The sequence below is a fragment of the Pseudopipra pipra genome, chromosome 11 (genome assembly GCF_036250125.1).
Source record: "Pseudopipra pipra isolate bDixPip1 chromosome 11, bDixPip1.hap1, whole genome shotgun sequence".
NCBI classification, from domain to species: Eukaryota; Metazoa; Chordata; class Aves; order Passeriformes; family Pipridae; genus Pseudopipra; species Pseudopipra pipra.
The window spans coordinates 18,583,125-18,597,770 of record NC_087559.1 but is presented as its reverse complement, the minus strand read 5'-3'; the positions used below and the strand labels follow the sequence as shown (position 1 = coordinate 18,597,770).

The following is a 14,646-nucleotide window of genomic DNA, read 5'->3' as shown; positions in this document are numbered from 1 at the left end:
CAGCATCAGATTTATTTATCTTTTGGTGATGAAACATTTGTTCTTTTGTAGGTCATTAGTTTTTCTGCTTCATCAATCCCCTGGGTGAGTTGTTAAATGATGTACAGCTTCTGTTTTGTCAAATTCTGACTCTCGCCTTCACCTCGTGTGGCTGAGCACTGGGCAGGGCAGTGAGAAACAAGGACAAAACTCCAGGTTCGGGCAAGACCGTCAGTAAAAGTCCATTTTTAAATTGTATTTCAACTGGAAAGAGAAGTGTCAGAGTGGGGTGTCTCCACTAGGTGTCCATGTTTCAGCAATTTTCAATTAAAGCTTCAGTGACCGCAGCAGCCCTGTGCAGAAAGCAGAAAAATTGCTATGCTCCATTGAGAGATGTAAATACAAGATAGATTTTCATATTAGGGAAGTGTGCACCTGGGCCTCTGTCTAAAAAGGCACCAAATCTAGCACAAAACACTCAAACCCCACTTTTCACTTGCACATCTTAGGCTCTCAAACAGGTCCTTTAAGGCTGGCAGACTTTTTACATATTGATTGTTGTCTCCCTGATTGTTTACAACCTTTCTTTTCCTAATCATTTTTCAAATTATTCTGTGTTTTATATTAACTTGCAGTTAATATAAATAGTTGGAAAAAGCTTTTTCCCCCCTAGTTTCTCTATTCATAGCTCTGTTTTGCATTCAGCTGAGTGCAGAATCCTTAAAACAGTGGCTCACATTTTTAGATCCACCTGCATAATTGTTAAATAATTGCTTTGCTCATTACATTTCTCTTCAAATATTGATGGCTAGTGTTTACCTACTTTGCCTGAGTATCTAATGGGTGTTGGAAGGCACAGTCATGCTCCTGTGCATGTAAGTTTGTGCTCACAATTTTAATAAAACTCTAGGTTTGTTTATTCAAGATGCTCTTCACTGCAAATTTTTGTGATTTCCATACCCATTCATTAATAAGAGGTCGGAGAGCAGCTATTTCATTCAAATACTCGGGAATTCCAAGGAGCTGAAATGAAGGCCTTATTTAAGGTTATTGAATTCTGTTCTAGGCATAACCCAGCAGATTTTTTTTCACTGTTTTTCTTCTGGTTTTCCAGGCATTTTCAGTTTGTTAAATGTAAGGATAGGATAGATTTGAGGGAATGCTATGTGCCAGAACATTTTAAGGCAGGTTCCAGCACCAGATGCAAACTAGGCTCTAGTGATTTATAATTCTCGTATATGTGAGTGTAAAATCTAAAACTGAATTTGACTCCAACACTTTTACTTCATTTACAATATTAAGAAAACAGAACAGGTTTTTTTTATTACATAACAAAATGAAAATCTGGTGTCACTCCGTTTAATTTAGACCCTGCCTGGTCCAGGAATGTGCTTTAACATGGCTGTCTGCCTTTAAGCACAGAAACAATCCTACAGGCTTCAGATATTACCTGAACTGTGTCTCAGAGCTCATCCTAAATGCTCTCCAGGTTCATGTGTCATAGCCGACAGAAGGACAAAATAACAAGGAAATCAAGATAAAGGCCTAAATCATCACATTCTGAGAATGGAAATAAACAAAATGAATCAATTTGTTGCCAAAAGTGTATATGTTTTTAAATAAAAAACCCAAACAAAAACCAACCAAACCCAGAACATCCTCTTACGGAATATATCCCAGTCTTGAATATTTACTTTCCGTTTGTTTAATAACAGGAAAAGGCTTGTAGCTCTTTTATTGAGTTTTACATGTCAGCATCTAAATATTCTGATGGTATTCTTAAAACTTTTACCAGGAAAAAAACAGTGCCATGGCCTATACTAGGAAATGTTCTGTTTATTTTAGATGCATTTATGAGCACACAAAGGCAAACAATTACCTGTCATAAACCAAGGGAGCAACTCATAATGGCTTGGTGTCTCATTTGTACTTCTTTGTGTAGTTCTTTGGCTCATTTGTTCCTGCCCTTCCTGTGTTCTGTTCCTCACCTCTCCCTGTACCTTTTGAACTCAAGTGTAGGTTAAATCCCTTTTTTCATTGCCCCATTACCTGCTGGGCTCTGCTTCTCCTGGTGTCTCAGCCATAAGAAATGTTGGGCTAAAGGTTTATCAAGGCTCTATTTCTGGACCCACATGACAAGGATGGTCACCAGCATGGAAAAGTGAAGCCTGAAGCCCAAGGGCTGATTTTTAAGTACATGATCCTCAGACTGGACTCTGAACGAAAGAATGACAAACAGCTTTCAAAGATCATTAAGCTTCCTACAGAAGTATTTTAACCAATCTTGGCCTTGCCTGTTCTATTGTGGCAACTGCAGTAACTGCAGTAAATTTTGGCCTAATCATGTTAAAATAGAGATAATTCTGTCAGTGTAGGATAGACTAAACTCTGTAAACTAGGCTAGTTGTTCTCTTTGCCTAACTATGGGCTTGTTTAAACAGTGAGTAAGCTACAAACAGCCAGCCACTGGATTCCCTTGGATCAAAACTGTGAGCACAGGAGCGCTTCAAATCCAGGTTCCAGATAAAAAAAAAGTAAATAACTCATAAAAGGAAGTGCAAACAGTAGGGAAATCTTGTTTGCATCTGTCAAGCTGTGTAAGGGACAGTCAGACTGGAAAGAATGGTCAGATTATGAGGTGCTGGGTGGGCTTTGAGGACATCTTACATACTTGAAGGAGTTGGGGAGAATGTGTGATCTCCACCTAGTTGTTCTGCATCTTCACTGTCTGAGCCACACAAGGGATCTCCTGCACAGACACCAAAGTTTCAAAAGTAAACTCTGGGCTCGGAGCCCCAGGCTTTGTTATCACATCTACCTCCTGATTATTGCCAGGAAAAAGAGATTCAGCACAAAGCTGGGATCGTTACCACTCCCTTAAAAATGACTGGTCTCACTGCCACGGGGGGAGGGGAAAGCGCAGTGCTGCTGAGCTGAGGTTGGTCACCAGTAGTTTGTCTGGGAAACACCTCTCATAACTCAGGTGACTGTGACCAGGTATCGCTGGAATGGGCAGGTCAAGCACGGCCATTTCAGATCATGCAAATATGGACATGCTGTGCCAGCTAAAGTTGCCTTTGTAGGATGAAACCAAGTCTATAAAATGGAATTAAAACACTATTTAGTAGTGAGGGCTTTGTAAGCAAGACGTATTTTAGAAATCTGAGTGCGAAAAAGGAGATGAGACAGAAAGACTTTCTACATTATGTTAAGAATTGAAAAATATTAACCCTGATCATGAGTGTGGTCATTGAGAGAAATGTCTGTTATGTTAATTAATATTAATATGTTACTATGAAGATATTAATAAGATCATATTAAAAACATGAGCGAATTAAAGAGGTTGGCACAGGACAGAACTGGTTGGTCAGGACTTTTCTGGGCAGTACGACCAGTCAACAGTGCTTCATCCCTCAGAGGTTGAAAAATCCCCTCTGCTCACCTGCAGAAAGAGTGGCATTTTGTGTTTCACTTCCCCTGGAAATGGATGAACCAATACAGAAGCGGCCATATTGCAGAAGGCTTGGTCTTCACTGCTCAAAATGCAGGATAAATAATGGATAAATGGATAAATAACTGTTGGACCTATTCTGAAGTAAAAAGAGGAGACTCAGCACTTTGTATTTATGCTGGTGAAACTGTGCTATGACTCAAGCCCTCCCCTGGAGCTGACCGTGGTGTGTTTAACTCAAGCTGAAGTGCTTGGTCTTCCCTGAGCTGTTATCTCAGGGTTGCTTCTGCACATCAGCTGCCACAAAATCCTCACCACATGTTTCTGCAAGGTTATTTCCACACATGATAAGATATACGACAAGCTCCATTTCTTTAGCTTCTTCCATAAATCCAGACCAGAGGCGTGTGGCCAAGCAACATGGGTGGCTGTGTTGGAATATGAACACCACCGTGGCTGCACTGCAGCAGGTTATGAAACCTTCTGTGCAGTTTATGATGACTGCATTTCGTATCACAAGGGAAGAAGTTGATTAACAGTCAAGTGACAACTGGATGTCAGTGTTCAGGTGCATAAAACAGATACAAACATGCAAATTATACACATATAATTGAATGGCCCAGAAATACTGCATAGAAACACCCCATTTCTCATATCTTTTCTCTGACAATAGCAGGTAGAAATTACAGACATAATTTAATGGTCTAAAATGTGTTGGCTTTCAACATCTGTCGTATTTCATATAAGTGATTTTCATCCTGTTGTGTCCTGAAACACTAGAGAGAAATGGAGGACGTTTGAATTAGCACTTTCAACCTGCCACAGATGGAAAACTCCATCTATAAATGGATATATTCCATTCATTGTATTACAGCCACAGAGTCCCACAGGAGAATCACAATTCTGCAAAATGCCTGTAGGGCTCAGCATTATGTATTTGGGTCTTGGATTAGGGGAAACACTTGTAACAGAGAGCATCCTGATGAATACACCTCTGAGAAGGCTCATGTGGATGCCTTTTAAAGTGCTTAAAGTCTGGAGCAACTGACATGTGCTCAATTTGTTCTAGATATAATTGTGTGAGTTTAATGTGCAGACTGCCTGGAACAATGGGATAAAACCTCCTGGTTTGTCACACTATTGTCCACTGGGGTGAACAGAGAACTGCCGTGTGCTGATCCAGAGAACTGAATCCTTTGGGGAATGAGAAGGGAATTCCACCGTGAACAGTCTCCAGGACTGTGTATTTTGTGCATTTTGCTTCTGTTCTTATGATGTGCAGGTTGCTGTCAGGGGGTGGCTGCAGTTTTGGACCCTAGTTCTGCAGTCATATGAAGAGATGTTTGGTACATTTAACAGGCCACAGCCATGTAATGACATCTGAACTTCACTTCTTATATTACTGATGGCAAAAAACATCCTCTTTAGCTTTCAGATATAAATTTCTGTGCTTCCTCCTAAAGAATGTTCCAGTTTAAACCACACATGCTTTTCTTACTCTTTTACCAGATACTGGAGGTCTTTTTTTTGATACTTTTTTCCTGAAAACTGCTTTTTTAGCTTTTTTTTTTCACCTTGAGGTGTGTGTTTTCCAATTGATTTTGCTTACCAACACAAGCATTTTAGATATATCTGCCTTTGCAAAAAATGTTTTTCTAGATCTTTTGAACCGTGGTATAAATAGCAATATATTTCTGTCCCAATAACATAATTATTCTCATTCTTAATGTTCTTCATTCAATTAGCTTATAATAGCTACTATCTTGCCTCAACCTTTCCTAGGGCAGGGACAGTTTTTCAAATGCAGCAGGAAAATAGAATCTTGTTCCTGCTCGAGTCCTTAACACTGTTTTAATGCAAATATTGTGGCCGTGTGTATAATTTTTTTTAGTCACTCAGTGGAAAGTCTTACAGGTCCCGAATTAGCAAAAGTTTTGTAAAGTTCATATTACTAATCTATGGAATTTATACCAAAGGTGTTGAAATCACTTACGCTTTTGCTGACTCACTTCCCCCAGGGATGGCTGGTGACCTCAGAAATGCCCCCACACGAGTTCAGGGCACGTAGTTGCCATCTGCAGCATGAAGAACATACTGAACTCTCAACTCTGGTTCATCCTAAAATTTTTTGCCTAATATATCTTAGTGGTGTGCAAACCCCAGAGTCTATTCCAAAGGCCATTTTCTTTTACAATCTGCTCTGACTCAGATGCTCAGTTAGTGTGGTATTTACAAAATATCTGTACCACCGTGAATTTATCTTGCCAACAGAAGTTAAATGGTTACATATTAAAAAGATTTTATAAGCACGATATGCCACAGTAAACATTAGTAAAAGTTGTTCTAAAACTATTTCTGTCTTTCATTGGGAAACAATTATTCAGGCTTGAAGGGGAAGACTGCTTAGTAAAAGGAAGGAGAAATAAACATTCTGAGGTTTTAAAGGAACTCTGCTTTGCTGATTAAGTGCTTTTTACAGAAATGCAACTAATGTTTCCTTCTTTTATAATTCTTAAATCGGGCCCAAGTGCCAGTAAATTACTTTCTTTGCTGTGCGTGGAGGTTTATTTTTAGTCACAAGGAGAGTATAGACAGCAGGCTGAAAATCAAGCTGACTGCACACTAAATAAACTACCACACACTTGAACTCTTGGTGTCAACTCATTCATCTCACTGTGGCTCATCTCAGTTTTCTGTCAGAAACAACTTTTCAGTAGCCATCTGCCAAGGCTCTGAAACTGCCTTACATCTGAGCCTGTGCTTATCTTCTGAAAGCATCAGTTTTAAAGCTCCAAGATTTTACTGGGGTTGAATTTTGCAGTACTTTGAGACTCACAGTGGAGCTGGAATTTGGTGTCCTTGCTGTCAATCTGAGAGCAGAACTGCTTGGTAAGTGGTACTGTTCCCTGTGGAAGTGTGGTGAGTGCTGGGCACAACCACCATGCTGCCCTTTTAGAACCAAAATACCAGCCTTGATATGTGACAGATAAAGCTGTTCAAAAGGAGTCTCTCACTAAATGTGTAACATCACCAGATGACGACCTGCTAAGCAGGTGACAAAAGACAGAATCAGATTTTTTCGATGCCTGCTGGGCTGTTTGTGCAGTTTTTCTCTAAATCGGGGGATCGGAGAGATCCAGCTTTTAAATGAATGATTTTCCTTTCCTCTTGTGTTCACCAATGCTGTTTACCAAACTATAGTTCATGCTGAGCCACTGCTTTTCCCTCCTGTTCCCATCTTGTTGAATCAACACACCAACAGAGAAAGCAGTTCTGGGATGGTCAGCCTGAAGTGTTTGCTACACCATTAAGGAACAGAACATTCTCTCTCGTGTCATCTGGCTTTCAGCAGTGTTGAAAGATGGAATCAGTTAATGCTCAAGCTCCCTGAGATCCATACTGGTAAATATGCTGTTTGGTTTCAATTAAGTGCACCTCCCCCCTGAAAATGAAACTGCACGCAGTGCTGCTGCTTCAGGAGAGCTGGATTCTGGTCACAGCAGCTGACCAGCTAAAAATCAAATTTTTTTCACCCCTTCACATACTGTAGAGGTAACACAACTCCAAGCAGTGAACTGCGATTATAATACATCTCCTGAAACTACAAACAGAATTGTTTACTAAGTTTCAGTCCATTACAGTGACACAAAGCCATTGGAAGTGACAGATGGGTCACCGAGGGTGGCACAGCACGGGTGAATTCGAGGGCCTCATCTGACCTCTAGAACTTTTTCATTTTGGACACATGGAACCTTTAAGACTCTTATCTTATGTCGCAGAAGCCAAACTAAATTTGCCAGGCTCATACTTGGCAAAAAAAAAAAGGTTTTTGCAATGTCTGTAGTCAGTGTAATTTCTTATACACATAAATATGTCTCTGCTGTCCTCAAACACCCAATAAAGTCAGACCCAGGTGTCAGTCCTTGTTGCTCACTACAGAAACCATACAAAGAAAATATCTACGGATTCTGGAAAAATCACAGGATGTGGGAGTGCTGGATGCTGCCTGTCCCAGCAGCAGGGTCAGCCAGTGGCAGCCTGGTGGCACTGAAATGGGTTGAAGAAAAGTCTTGCGACTGCAACCCATGAACACAACTCACTGCAAGACTGGGGCAGGATTGCAGCAACTCCTGCAATGGGTCCAAGCCCCTGGGAGAACAGTGTCTGATTGAAAAATGACTGGTGGTTGGCTTCGAATACTTGGAATAAATAAAACAGCAGCTCCAATTATGCAAGGTCTATATACTTTCCTCACAGACTTTCACAGAAATGCCACATTTCTGACACCTTTCCAGCAGCTGTTTAGAGACACCCTGGTCTAGGCAGGCAGGATGTGAGACTACAAATATGAATTCTGAGTTCCGTTCCCTGTTCTGACATGCATTTGACAAATAACACCTCAGTTACTCACTACCCCTATTTGCAAAAAGGATTGAAGCCACTTACATACATCTTACTTTGATATTAATAGACAATAGCACTGTTATTTAAGACTTATTATTTTTATAATTCTTTTTAAGAATCCTTTAAAGCAACTCTTTTACAAAAATTCATTTCAAAATTATTATGTATTCATAGCAATAGCAGTATCTATCTAAATGCAAATTCACTCCTTCATCTTATTAAGTATCTATAATGCATATTTAAAATCTCTATAAACCTCCCTACTCCACACGGAATATTCTGGTCTCATAGGTGAGCAGCAGGAATTTGAAAAGTCTTTCTAATGCACACTTATTTTTTGTATGCAGGTTGCAGCAAAGTGGAAAGGCCCAGAAAATGTGGATTAAAGTAAAACTGCTCTTAAGGACAGGATTTAACTGTTCATTCACGTCTTCAACTTGGAACCAGCAGTAATGGCAAAAGTTGAGATTCTGAATGATAGAAAAGCCCATCAGGTATATCTGATTAAATGGGAGTCTTGTATTTGTTCAGGTAACATCAATTTTAGAGGGGCTGAGGACCATAATTTGTTTATGAGAAATCATTCTATCAATTAAAAGGTGACAGGTATTAAAACAACACTAATTCCTTGCTTCTGCCTTCTCTTGTTTCTGATTTTACACATTCAAGTGACATTGAATCAGAATAGATGAAATAAACTCATGCTCTGTTAATCAAAGTCTTCTCATGTAAGTCTGTACCTATTTTTATGAATGGCAAATTAAGCATCCCCTAATGTGCCAAAAAAACAGCAAGGAGTTGTTAAACTGTATCAGACCCCAGGTAGGTCTAATTTAGTAGCACTATTCCAGAGTGACCTTTCCATCTGCTTCAAAGGAAGATGGGAAAAATGAATGCCAAATGTTGCACTTCTGCTAAAGCTTCTGTCTTTGCTGGAATGGCAACCACGGCTGTGGAAAAAAAATGTGAAAAATCGAGAGCAAGAACTAAACTGCCTGGGTCTGAGCTCATTCTCAAGAGGTTATAGCCAGGTTACACTGAGTTTCAGAGGGAAAAAACCCTCCCCTTGCTGCCAGCTCTTAAGCCATGGATTTATTAGGACAGTGGCTCCCCTCCTGACAATGTCACACAACCCAAGATGGGTTTTGGAACTGTGGCCTGAGACACCCAGTGCCAGCCCTGCTGCTCCTCACACACACGTGATCTGTTCAGAGGGGTGCAAAACAACCCCACACGTCACAGCTGCTGGAAGGCTGAATGTTATTCAGGTTATTTCTACCTCTCATTTCTTAAATAAGAGGTTTAAGGTTAGGAGGGTTCTGGAGCTCATCACTGTAATTTAGACTGCTGCACAGAGTATCCGTGTAGATAATCTCTCCCCTTTCTTCCACATATCAGAATTTCAAGGCAAACGCATCTGTTTAGTCTCTGCCACATTGCTGCAAAGTTAAATAATGTCAATGTACATAAATAACTTCAATATATGTACTTTGCTACTTGCAATATAATAACAACACCTATTTGCACCACAGGATGCCTAAATTCAGGCTGATAACTGTGATGTGAAAAGCACAGTCCAGAGGTGGGACCTGGATTACATTTCTGGGGGGGGGCAGCATGTATTCAGAATTAGCAGATTCTAATTAACAGTGAAGAAAGGAGGTAGCGGGCACCAACTTATTTCATGAGGAAAACAGGAATCTGCTGTATCTTATCCTTGTATAGCCAAAACAAAAAGGAGATGCCAAAGCAGGAGCTTCCCCCAGAGATACCCCATTATCCATGTGTGCCACTGAATACAGAGACCCAGGGCCAGCCAGGTCTGGCCGTGGGGAACGATGTTTTAGTGACATCAGGAGCACACAGAACTCTATGGAAGCTGGGGGGGGGTTGTATTTAATACTTGTTTGCAGCCAGTTTTAGGAGCACTCCCAGCAGCAGTCAGTTTGTATTTGCAATAAAGCCAGTCCTCCAGGAGGAAGGGAAGCGTCGCTGCATCAACTACACTGGAAAATAAAAGCAAGCACAGCAGAATGAATATTTTAAACTGGCCTGGAGTGATGTTAATATCATTAATTCTAGGAGGCGCTTTTCTTCAGACAAGTGGCCGGAAACTTCATTTTGTGAAACTGGTGCTGCAACGTTTACAACCATAACAAGAGGTGATAAAAAGGACTTTCAGCCCACACAGAATAGTTTTCTAGAGTAAAATTCCTGGCTCTCATTAGGTCTGTAATGACCATTAATATCAAGTATGTCCTTAGCATAAACTTTCTCATGATCCTGAAGTAATTTCCTCCCTTCTGTTAAAATTGAGACAATCGCAGAGAACACTGAAAACAAACCCTATCTGAACCATCTCCCAGTCTGCCTTCGTGCAATGGATGGGCTTTAAGGTCCCTTCCTCCCCTCCAACCCAAACCAGCCTGTGACTCAATGAGTCCCATGACTTTGAAGACATGGGAAGGCCACCTGGGCAAGTGTACAACAATCCCATTTTGGAGCTGCACCAAATCTCTGCTATTCATGAACCTCATGAGACTTTGCCTGGTGCTGAGATGAGGTGAAACTTTTGCTGTCTTTTTCAAACACAGCCCTATTGCAGCACTGCAAGGTCCTGTTGCATCAACATGAGGTTTCAAAATATAGTAAAACCAACTTGACCCTCAATTATTTATTTATTTGGTGCTGATGTCTCAGAGAGCAGCAGCATTCCCAACAGCAAGTGGATTCCAAGCATCTGTCCTTAGCTTTCCAGTGACCCTAGGGAAGCAACCCATAATCCAGATATTTTAATTGCCAGAGGAGTTTGTGGGCTGTGGAGGGGTGGGAATATGGGCAAGTATATTTCTGGATCTATAATTAATCCTCCTTGTTGTACGAGTGAGATTTATGTGACAGCCTCGCCACTGTGAGGATAAAGGAGTTGTTATACAGAGATGGGGAGGTCTGTAATTTGAACAAAGAGAAATATAGAGCAATTTCTCTGTGTTTAATAAACCAGGCATATTGGCAAGGCTCTCTTACAGTCCAGTACCATGCTGCTAAGAATGATCCTTTAGTTTTCTACAGCCTGAGGATTGTTCCAAGAGTGTCCCTAGAGTTTTTGGCTCCTGAGATCAGGATTCACCAAGAATTTGGATTAAAGACTGTAGCAGAAGTCAAAACTTGCTAAAGTGAGGCTTCCAGGTCTTCTGACCACGGATGTAGCAGAAGCAGATGATGCCCTGCTCACCTCTGCTCCTTCCCAGAACACCCTGCTGCCAGAATTCACTCCCTAAGGAGCACCAAAAGGAAGGAATGAACTGTTCTGCCACAACTTCTTTTCCACTTTGGCCAAAGCAGATAAGGTATAACGTGGTTATTATTTCATGCAGTCTCTTTTGAAACTTAGTCAACTTTTAAAACAGTATTGCTTATTTTAAAACTTTTCCTGTGCAAACTCTTCAGCTTCCTCCAGGATAATTCTGCATTAACAAGGCTCTGTATCCCATTGCAGAACAGACATGGACACTGACAGAAATCAGCGTGCCAGAAATGTTCTTTTGCCCCAGCTGTTCCTGCACAGGCTGCCCCACGTGCACACCCAGCGTGTGACCCGAGCCCAGGGTTCCCGCCGAGGGATCTCCTAACAGTTGGGTCGGATTTGCCTCCATCCCTTCCTCTTTCCCCACTCTGCTGCAGGGCTGGGGCCGTGCTGAGTCACCACAGCACATTGTTAGTCAACAGGTTTCACTTACACAAGTGCTTGTAAGAGAATAATTTCTAGGTGCTGTACGTGACACGGGCCAGTTGCAAAAGATAATCCCCTTCTCTGGTTAGTCAGAATGCAGCCGTTTCTTTGCCTGTATTGTTTGGAAGAATAAGGTGACATATTCTGTGTATTTAAACTGCTGGGGAAATTGTAAAGAAAAGAGATTTGTGCTTTGTTCCCTCAGCCAGCATCCTGCCATCCCACTGATTGCCTCGGAGCTCAGGCTCTGTTCAAGTTACTAATTTGGATGCAAAGCTCCCCTTAACATAGTTGCATACAAATAGCTATCATTTGCTAAAATGAGAAATGATTCCATTTCTTCTCCTGTGAAAGCTTAAAAATTGCTCTAGAAATTCTCTGGCCAATATATAGTTATCTCTAATCATCATCAGCTCAGCCATGGTGTTCTCTGCACCTTCTAATGTGCAAAACTTCAGGGTCCAAATTCAGTGCTGGTGCAAATGTCTGTAGTTCCCAGGAGAGTCTGGGAAATGGACCGCTGGCTGTGCTCCTTACAGAAAGCTTTCAGAAACAGTACTGTGTTAAACTACAATAATCCCAGTACTTAACCCTAATGTTAAAAAATAAGCTAAGGCTGGCACTGGTGAACCTTGCTTCACAAAGCAGGTGTTATTTTTGCTTCATACAAGTGGTATGTTACTTGTAAAATGTATTGGACACAAACCAAGAGAACTTCCATGTCAGCAAAGCTATTGACCAGTGCAAATGCAATAAAAGCTGGGCAGAAGCTGCATGGATTGCTCAGCACTTTACAGAAAACAAATTTGGTTTATTCCTGTTCATATGCCAAAGCACCCAGGCAATTCTGGAGCCCTGTTGTAGATTGGCTCAGCACAGATCAGGAATGAATGGCTACAAATTCTGAATTAAATGTGCCCTACGAGTGCCTTTCCAGGCTGGTGCCTGCACACAAGTGACTTCTCAAACAGAGATTGACAGTCTTGCTGCTAAATCACACTGTTCTGTAGGTAAATAGACTCAATTCTGCAGAGATTTGATCTATCTCAGTATAAACAGAGGAGAAAATAAATGGGTAAGACAAAACCTGAGTAGGATTCCATAAATCCAGCCATTCTTTCCAAAGCCTTGGAGGAATATGAGAGAAGCAGCAGCTGATACAGGCTGTTGATCCTACTGATTGCATTTCTTAGAATTTCTACAGGGAAAATAAAATAAAAAGTCTTTCTATCAAATATCCCAAACTTCTGGGTGGTTTTGAGGTAGAGACAGGGTACTAAATCTGGAGTATATGTCTGGAATCCCTCTGTCAAAGATGTGGCCGCCAGTCACAAAAGAAAACAAGACAACTCTGCACTCTCCTGGGGTGACACATGTGCAGCCATTTCCAGGACTAGGCTGAAAACATTCCCCTGTCATTTTGGAAAACATGCTGGTCAGTGCTGGCTCAGACCATGGACCCAAAGACAAATTCTTTAACATAAAGGACCCTGTGCTCTCCTACCTCAGAGCACTGCAGGAAAGGGTTCTCCCTCAGAGGTGGTGTGGATGGCACAGGAAGTTTAAAATCAATCGTCATTTTGTTGAATTAGGAAAAAGAGCAAATATTTAGTTAAGTAAATGATACTGTTCTCATCCTCATGAACAGAACAGTGACACAGAGCCATAAATTCAATGGTACTCACTTTTCAATATCTGGAAAGGTTTTTCCTATTCAGAGGCAACCATAAAACAAAGTGAGATTTCATGATCAGCCACCAAAAATTCACAGTCCTTCAAGACAAAGAAGCAGGAATAGAAGCCCAGGGAACAGAGCAGCATTTAAGAAGTTTATAACTGAGTGAAAATGAAGAGTCAAAAACCAAGGCAAGGAGCTGTGGAGTTGGTCAAAATGTAAGTTCCAACACAAATTTGGTCAGCATTTTTAAAACCTGTTTGTCTGAATACTGCTGAGATTTCAGAAGGGTGACAGTAATTCTTCCCGCTGGGTGCCTTAACCCACCTGAGCAGGAGGGATTTCCCTCCCAGCCCCTGGCAGCTGGCACGTGCCCTGCTGGCTGCGAGCTCGGGCTCTGCTGCCCTCCCTCCGGGGCCAGGACAGCCCTTCCTCTCCCTGGGAGCAACCAGGCAGCTGCCCCTTCACCTTGGCTGCCTAAAGTGTGGGCAAAGGAGGTGCCCAGATCACCTCCCTGGACACGGAAAGCACGGAGGGAACTCTGGGCTGGCAGAGTGTTTGTCCCCCCGTGAGTGGCTCAGACAGAACATGCAGCTGTGAACATGAGTCACAACTGCAACCACCCGAGGATATTCAGGCAGAACACACAGCATGTGACCTGGGGCCAATTACAGCTGGGAATTTGGATTAAAAATAAAAGAGGAATGAGAACATTTGTCACAGAATGTGACTCCGTCCTCCAAGGAGAGGGAAATTTTCTGACAGGGAATAAAAACAGCATTTATTTTTATTAGAAGTGCTTCTGTTTCACTAGTTTTTTCTGACCCTCAGAGTATTTCTCCCTCATGACTTTGGCTTAGGGAAGCAATCTGTGAAACAACAGTGTATGTTCTTTCTCAGCCTGGGAAGAGGGAATGTTGTGCCTGTGAGAAGCTGCCTGCACCTTGCACTTCTGAACAAGTCAAAGAGCACTTGGATCAAGATTCTTTCAGTAGATACGTGTGAGACTGAGATACACCTGCCAAACCAGGTCAGAACAAGAAAAAAAATGACATATTTGTTGTCTGGAAGAAATGTTTGGGGGGTATCCAAGCTGGGTGTTCTAAAGGGATTGTCCATTTGGAGGGAATTGTCCCTCAGGAACCCAGAACTGAAACGCTCCTGTGTGGATACAAGTCCAGGCAGGGCCTTGCTCTGAGTGTTCCCCTCATTCTCCACAGAACTATTGAGGAAGGAAAGTGTGTTGCCCTGGAGGTGACAGTGTGACACAGATCACCTGTTGGAAACTGCCATCGGACTGGGTTTTGGGGATTTTTTTTGCTTTGAGTTCTCTGTTTGTTTGCTGTTGTTTTTTATTAATGCCCATGTCTGCATTGCTGATTTCAGAACGGGCACAGGACCATG

General features: G+C 41.7%; 1 long non-coding RNA gene across 5 annotated transcripts; it reads right to left on the bottom strand.

The window, feature by feature from the left end:
* Positions 1 to 214: 214 nt before the first annotated feature.
* On the bottom strand, positions 215 to 9,688 carry LOC135420493 (uncharacterized). 5 transcript variants are annotated; one of them, XR_010433547.1, is made up of 6 exons: positions 9,580 to 9,688; positions 3,422 to 3,569; positions 2,651 to 2,728; positions 1,859 to 2,195; positions 1,430 to 1,539; positions 215 to 332 (listed from the first exon to the last, which is right to left on the bottom strand). It is a non-coding gene; the product is annotated as an uncharacterized LOC135420493 (long non-coding RNA). The 5 variants fall into 5 exon arrangements; XR_010433546.1 differs by lacking the exon at positions 9,580 to 9,688 and adding an exon at positions 5,424 to 5,655; XR_010433550.1 differs by lacking the exon at positions 9,580 to 9,688 and adding an exon at positions 5,424 to 5,655 and having other exon boundaries at positions 2,029 to 2,195.
* Between the last annotated feature and the right edge of the window lie 4,958 nt (positions 9,689 to 14,646).